Raw genomic sequence first — 8,694 nt, 5'->3', positions numbered from 1 at the left:
TTTATGCTATCCAGAAATTCTATATCATTTCCACTCAACAATATGTCATCCACATATAATATTAGAAATGCTACAGAGCTCCCACTCACTTTCTTGTAAATACAGGTTTCTCCAAAAGTCTGTATAAAACTATATGCTTTGATCACACTATCAAAACGTTTATTCCAACTCCAAGATGCCTGCACCAGTCCATAGATGGATCGCTGGAGCTTACACACTTTGTTAGCATCCTTTGGATCGATAAAACCTTCAGGTTGCATCATATACAACTCCTCTTCCAGAAATTCATTCAGGAATGCAGTCTTTACATCCATTTGCCAAATTTCATAATCATAAAATGCGGCAATTGCTAACATGATTCGGACGGACTTAAGCATCGCTATGGGTGAGAAAGTCTCATCATAGTCAACTCCTTGAACTTTTCGAAAACCTTCCGCAACATGTCGAGCTTTGTAGACAGTAACATTACCATCGGCGTCAGTCTTCTTCTTGAAGATCCATTTATTCTCGATGGCATGCCGATCATCGGGCAAGTCAACCAAAGTCCACACTTTGTTCTCATACATGGATCCCATCTTAGATTTCATGGCCTCAAGCCATTTTGTGGAATCTGGGCTCATCATTGCTTCCTCATAGTTCATAGGTTCGTCATGGTCAAGTAACATGACCTCCAGAATAGGATTACCGTACCACTCTGGTGCAGATCTTACTCTGGTTGACCTACGAGGTTCCATAGTAACTTGATCTGAAGTTACATGATCATCATCATTAGCTTCCTCACTAATTGGTGTAGGAGTCACAGGAACAGATTTCTGTGATGAACTACTTTCCAATAAGGGAGCAGGTACAGTTACCTCATCAAGTTCTACTTTCCTCCCACTCACTTCTTTCGAGAGAAACTCCTTCTCTAGAAAGGATCCATTCTTAGCAACGAATGTCTTGCCTTCAGATCTGTGATAGAAGGTGTACCCAACAGTCTCCTTTGGGTATCCTATGAAGACACATTTCTCCGATTTGGGTTTGAGCTTACCAGTTTGAAGCTTTTTCACATAAGCATCACAACCCCAAACTTTAAGAAACGATAACTTTGGTTTCTTGCCAAACCATAGTTCATAAGGCGTCGTTTCAATGGATTTAGATGGTGCCCTATTTAACATGAATGCAGCTGTCTCTAAAGCATAACCCCAAAACGATAGCGGTAAATCAGTAAGAGACATCATAGATTGCACCATATCTACTAAAGTACGATTACGACGTTCGGAAACACCATTACGCTGTGGTGTTCCGAGTGGCGTGAGTTGCGAAACTATTCCGTATTGTTTCAAATGAAGACCAAACTCGTAACTCAAATATTCTCCTCCACGATCAGATCGTAGAAAATTTATTTTCTTGTTATGATGATTTTCCACTTCACTATGAAATTCTTTGAACTTTTCAAATGTTTCAGACTTATGTTTCATCAAGCAGATATACCCATATCTGCTCAAATCATCTGTGTAGGTGAGAAAATAATGATACCCACCGCGAGCCTCTATATTCATCGGACCACATACATCAGTATGTATGATTTCCAACACACAGTTGCTCGCTCCATTGTTTCGGAAAACGGCGTTTTAGCCATCTTGCCCATGAGGCATGGTTCGCAAGTACCAAGTGATTCATAATCAAGTGATTCCGAAAGTCCATCAGAATGGAGTTTCTTCATGTGCTTTATACCAATATGACCTAAACGACAGTGCCACAAATAAGTTGCACTATCATTATCAACCCTGCATCTTTTGGCTTCTATATTATGAATATGTGTATCACTACTATCGAGATTCATCAAAAATAGACCACTCTTCAAGGGTGCATGACCATAAAAGATATTACTCATATAAATAGAACAACCATTATTCTCAGATTTAAATGAATAACCGTCTTGCATCAAACAAGATCCAGATATAATGTTCATGCTCAACGCTAGCACCAAATAACAATTATTCAGGTCTAAAACTAATCCCGAAGTTAGATGTAGAGGTAGCATGCCGACTGCGATCACATCGACTTTGGAACCATTTCCCACGCACATCGTCACCTCTTCCTTAGCCAATCTTCGTTTAATTCGTAGTCCCTGTTTCGAGTTGCAGATATTAGCAACAGAACCAGTATCAAATACCCAGGTGCTACTGCGAGCATTAGTAAGGTAGACATCAATAATATGTATATCACATATACCTTTGTTCACCTTCCATCCTTCTTATCCGCCAAATACTTGGGGCAGTTCCGCTTCCAGTGACCAGTCCCTTTGCAGTAGAAGCACTCAGTCTCAGGCTTAGGTCCAGACTTGGGCTTCTTCACTTGAGCAGCAACTTGCTTGCCGTTCTTCTTGAACTTCCCCTTCTTCCCTTTACCCCTTTTCTTGAAACTGGTGGTCTTGTTGACCATCAACACTTGATGCTCATTCTTGATTTCTACCTCCGCAGCCTTTAGCATCGCGAAGAGCTTGGGAATAGTCTTATCCATCCCTTACATATTATAGTTCATCACGAAGCTCTTGTAGCTTGGTCTCAGTGATTGAAGAATTCTGTCAATGACACTATCATATGGAATATTAACTCCTAGTTGAATCAAGTGATTATTATACCCAGACATTTTGAGTATATGCTCACTGACAGAACTATTCTCCTCCATCTAGCAGCTGTAGAACTTATTGGAGACTTCATATCTCTCAATCCGGGCATTTGCTTCAAATATCAACTTCAACTCCTGGAACATCTCACATGCTCCATGACGTTCAAAACATCGTTGAAGTCCCGGTTCTAAGCCGTAAAGCATGGCACACTGAACTATCGAGTAGTCATCAGCTTTGCTCTGTCAGACGTTCATAACATCTGGTGTTGCTCCTGCAGCGGGTTTGGCACCTAGCGGTGCTTCCAGAACGTAATTCTTCTGTGCAGCAATGAGGATAATCCTCAAGTTATGGGCCCAGTCCGTGTAATTGCTACCATCATCTTTCAACTTTGCTTTCTTAAGGAATGCATTAAAATTCAACGGAACAACAACACGGGCCATCTATCTAGAACAACATAGACATGCAAAATACAATCAGGTACTAAGTTCATGATAAATTAAAGTTCAATTAATCAAATTAATTTAAGAACTCCCACTTAGATAGACATCCCTCTAATCATCTAAGTGATCACGTGATCCACATCAACTAAACCATGTCCGATCATCACGTGAGATGGAGTAGTTTTCAATGGTGAACATCACTATGTTGATCATATCTACTGTATGATTCACGCTCGACCTTTTGGTCTCCAGTGTTCCGAGGCCATATCTGCATATGCTAGGCTCGTCAAGTTTAACCCGAGTATTCTGCGTGTGCAAAACTGGCTTGCACCTGTTGTATGTGAAGGTAGAGCTTATGACACCCGCTCATCACGTGGTGTCTCGACACGACGAACTTTCGCAACGGTGCATACTCAGGGAGAACACTTATACCTTGAAATTTAGTGAGAGATCATCTTATAATGCTAAAGTCGATCTAAGCAAAATAAGATGCATAAAAGATAAACATCACATGCAATCAATATAAGTGATATGATATGGCCATCATCATCTTGTGCCTTTGATCTCCATCTCCAAAGCACCGTCATGATCACCATCGTCACCGGCTTGACACCTTGATCTCCATCGAAGCATCATTGTCGTCACACCAACTATTGCCTCCACGACTATCGCTACTGCTTAGTGATAAAGTAAAGCAATTACATGGCGATTGCACTTCATACATTAAAGCGACAACCATATGGCTCCTGCCAGTTGCCGATAACTGTGTTACAAAACATGATCATCTCATACAATAAAATTTAGCATCATGTCTTGACCATATCACATCACAACATGCCCTGCAAAAACAAGTTAGACATCCTCTACTTTGTTGTTGCAAGTTTTACGTGGCTGCTATGGGCTGAGCAAGAACCATTCTTACCCACGCATCAAAAATCACAACGCGGTATAGTGATTGCTTTTTGATCTTCAGAAAGAACCATGTTCATTGAATCCGATTCAACTAAAGCTGGAGAAACAGACACCCACTAGCCACCTGTGTGCGAAGCACGTCGGTAGAACCAGTCTCGCGTAAGCGTACATGTAATGTCGGTCTGGGCACTTCATCCAACAATGCCGCTGAATCAAGAATCAACTAGTGACGGCAAGCAATATGTATATACCCACGCCCACAACTCCTTTGTGTTCTACTCGTGCATATGACATCTACGCATAAATGTCACATCCCTAGCTTCTGGCAATGCACTAGGCTAGCTTCATGTGTGCATCATGTTTAAATTCAAATGAATATGAAATGGGGATGACAGAAAACCCCCAGCACCCCCCTTAATCCAACTAGGGATTACTAAAATCTTTTTCAATGAACCTGAAATGCCCTTCTAAAATGTTCATCATCTTTGCCTTGGCCTGGAACCTTTGACAAAAATGGTGCACATATTTCTAGGACATCATAGGGTCACTAAATTAAATCATACTCTATTTGCATCTGGGCATTTAAATGCTATATAATATTTTAAATGTCCAAATAATCATAAACTGAAATGTTTACTTTTGGATATATTCCAAACAGTGGGCATGAGAAGTTTCATGATTTTTGAGTTAGTTTTAGTATTTCTAATAAAGCCCTAAAGTTGTAGAAAAATAGAAAAAGAAAAACAGAAAATAAAATGCAAAGAGCAACTCACCTGGCAACCTACTGTGCGGCCCAGCACTGTAGCCTGTGCCGGCCCAGCCCACCTCCACCTCCCATGTCGCCGTCCTCCTCGCGCCAGTAGGAGAGGGCGCGTGCCCGGCATGCATAGCCACGCGCCCGGCCACCTCTTGCCTACCTAGCTGCCCCCTCGACGCCCTGGAGGCTCGGGGCATCGCCACGCAGCACCCTGGCTCACTCCCTCGCTCTCCCCATGCCCCCCCCTCCTCTGCTCTCTCCCTGCACGCGCCCGAGCGAAGCTCCTCGCCGCCATTCACTGGCACCGCCTCCCACTCGCCTCACTGACCTGTCCACGAGCCCCGCCACCGTCGCCTACGCCTCTCCGTCGAGCCACGTGACGCGGGAAGCCCTGGAGAGCCGCCATCGGCGTTGTCTTCACCTCCGGCCGCCGGAGATCGCCTTCACTGCCCCCTCGACCTCAGCGCATCCCCGAGCCCGCTGAGCATCTCGTCGCACCCGTCGTGAGCTCCTGCTCCTGCTCCCCCTCTCCATTTTTTCCCTCGTGCGCCGTAGCCGTCGCCTCGCCTGCAACCGAACGCGCCAGCGCCCGCGCTCGTCACCGGTGATGCTCCGATGACCATTTGGTCCCGAGCATGCACCCATCATACTCACCGCACCACATAGACGCCGTAGGTGCTAAACGCACATCGCCACGGCCACCGCAACCGCTTCCCCGTTCGCTCCCGAGTCCAGCCGCCGCAAACCTCGTCGCTGGCGCTGCTCCCGGCCACCGCTACCGTTGGATCGGCACTCCGCCCTCTCCCCGTAGCTTCTATCTGCGCGCCCAAAGGGTCCCTGTAGGTGGATCCCGACGCGCTCCGCCACGTCCGGCCTCGCCGGCGGCTAAACCTCGGCGAGTTGACCGGTTTGACCGGTGAGGTTGACCCCTTCTTGATCGGGTTTGACCGCCTGAGTCACTGACGTGTGGGGGCCACCTCACTAACTAACCTGGTTTAGTGCTAATTAACCTAAGTTAGTTAGTTAGACACTCACATGTGGGCCCGACCCTAGATTAGTTTAGTCAATCACCTAATTAGCACTAACAGGCACTGTTCATTTTTTCCCTCGTGCGCCGTAGCCGTCGCCTCGCCTGCAACCGAACGCGCCAGCGCCCGCGCTCGTCACCGGTGATGCTCCGATGACCATTTGGTCCCGAGCATGCACCCATCATACTCACCGCACCACATAGACGCCGTAGGTGCTAAACGCACATCGCCACGGCCACCGCAACCGCTTCCCCGTTCGCTCCCGAGTCCAGCCGCCGCAAACCTCGTCGCTGGCGCTGCTCCCGGCCACCGCTACCGTTGGATCGGCACTCCGCCCTCTCCCCGTAGCTTCTATCTGCGCGCCCAAAGGGTCCCTGTAGGTGGATCTCGACGCGCTCCGCCACGTCCGGCCTCGCCGGCGGCTAAACCTCGGCGAGTTGACCGGTTTGACCGGTGAGGTTGACCCCTTCTTGATCGGGTTTGACCGCCTGAGTCACTGACGTGTGGGGGCCACCTCACTAACTAACCTGGTTTAGTGCTAATTAACCTAAGTTAGTTAGTTAGACACTCACATGTGGGCCCGACCCTAGATTAGTTTAGTCAATCACCTAATTAGCACTAACAGGCACTGTTAGTTAGATGTGACACTGACACGCGGGTTCCACAGGTCGGGTTTGACCTGGACCGAGCCTGTTGACCTGCTGAGGTCAGCATGACCTAGTGCTGACGCAGTAAAACCTTTTCTTAATTCAAATAAATCTAAATGATTTATTTATTTTCATAAAATACCCTAAACTTCAAAAATACATTGAAATTAATCTATAACTCCAAATGAAATAAATTATATATGAGAAATTATCAGAAAAATATGAAGGATTTGTTTATGGCATTCTCATGCATGTTTGAACAACTTACAACCACTGCATATGACAATTTGAATAAAAGGCATTTGAAATGCCTTGCATGGAGTTTGAATTTGAATCTTGTGTTCAAATCAGCTTCACTCAAATTGTTACTAGTTGCATTAGTCCAAATCACAGCATATTGCCATGTCATATTCATGCATCATATTGTTGCATTGCATTGATTGTGTTCCTTCTCTATTGTCGGTGGTTATCCCTCTCGATAGACGTGTTTCGACGATGAGTTCGATGACACCGATGAAGAGCTATACTATCTTCAGAAGTGCCAGGCAAGCAAAACCCCCTTGTTCATTCCGATACAACCCCACTCTCTCGCTCCTGTTCTCTTTTACTGCATTAGGACAACAACGATTCAACTGTTACATGCTGCGGTAGTTGAACCCCTTTTCCTCTGCATGACCTGTCATTGCCACAGTAAGTAGATGAAACCCACTAGCATGAGTAGGAGTAGTTTGAGCCCTGATGTGCCTACTCATTCATGCTCGTTTGTCATGCCTGCTACTTCTTAGAGTTGAGTCAGGAATGATTCATCGAGGATGAGTTGGAATGGTGATGAACATGTCCTACTGTGTGTGAGCTAAGTGTGTGAACACGATTTGGTAAAGGTAGGGGTGAGAGGCCATGTAGGAGTACATGGCGCGTTGTCTCATTGAAACCGTCCCAGGAACTGAGTTCTGTGTTTGTGATCCATGAACAGCTACTACCACACATTGGGATCCTTAATTGACTCTCTCGACTTATTAATCGCCTTGATCTCTATCTAGGAGTTGCAACTAGTTTCTGGTGTTTGTAGGATATGTGTTGGAGGCCGTGCATAGCGCTGACCCTAAGGCTGGGCTATGATGCAGTAGATACACCGTGGCCCGGTGTACCGAGTCGCCCGTTTGGTGCCTCGGGAACCCTGCACACATCGTTTGGGGCTGTGAGCGAAACCCCGGCCGGATCTCCTCGCGGATGGAACTGGATAGGCGATAAACCTGGACTAGAGACTTGTGTGGTTAGTCAGGTCGTGGCCGACTCCCTCGCCAGGCTTCCGCTTGAAGGTTGCCGAGATACATGACGTGTACATGGTGGTAAGTGGCGAGAGCGTGTGTGAAGAAGTACACCCCTGCAGGGTTAACATCATCTATTTGAATAGCCATGTCCGTGGTAAAGGACTTCTGGGTTGCCTGTATAGTTCATAGACAAGTGAAAGTGGATACTCTAAAATGCACAAGATAAGTGTGAGTGCTATGGATGGCGTTCTCGTAGGGAGACGGGAACAGATCCATAGTGGTGTATTGATATGGTGAATATGTGGACTCATGTGCGCCACCTCAAAAGAGTTACTTGTAGTCGTAGTTTAGGATATCCACCGAGTCAAAGCTGGCTTGCTACAGTTAAACTCCACCACCCCCTTTGTTGATACTGATGCATATGTAGCTAGTTCTGATGTAAGTCTTGCTGGGCACATTTGTACTCACGTTTGCTTAATTTAGGTTTTGCAGAGAGACTTCAGTCTCACTAGTAGTTCCGAGTGGACTTCGACGCTTAGCTTGTTACCTCAGCTATGATCTTGTACCCTTGGGAGGGTCTTGTAGATAGTCAGGCTTCTCAGCCTTTTTTCATTTGTAGTTGTCTGTACTCAGGCATGTTTATGCTTCCGCTTGTTGCTTGTATGCTCTGTATGTTGGGTCATGAGACCCATGTTTGTAATACTCGGCTCTTCGGAGCCTAATGAATAAATACTTTGAGTCATAGAGTTTTGTTGTGATGCCATGTTGTATTTACACATATCGGGCATATTGTGTGTATGATTGAAATGCTTGGTATGTGTGGGATCGGACAACCTAGTTGTTTATCCTTGGTAGCCTCTCTTATGGGGAAATGTAGTCTAGTGCTTCCACTGAGCCCTGGTAGTCTGCTACAGCCCGGTTTACCGGAGTCCTGCTAGCCCAGTTACTACTGCTCCGGAACACTTAGACTAGCCGACATGTGATCCACTTCGTTCCCGTGTCTGTCCCTTCGGGGAAATTTCACG

This window comes from Triticum urartu, chromosome 3A (genome assembly GCF_056163025.1).
Source record: "Triticum urartu cultivar PI428250 chromosome 3A, HENAU_Tu73, whole genome shotgun sequence".
Classification (NCBI taxonomy): Eukaryota; Viridiplantae; Streptophyta; class Magnoliopsida; order Poales; family Poaceae; genus Triticum; species Triticum urartu.
Note: the sequence above shows the minus strand (reverse complement) of the source record.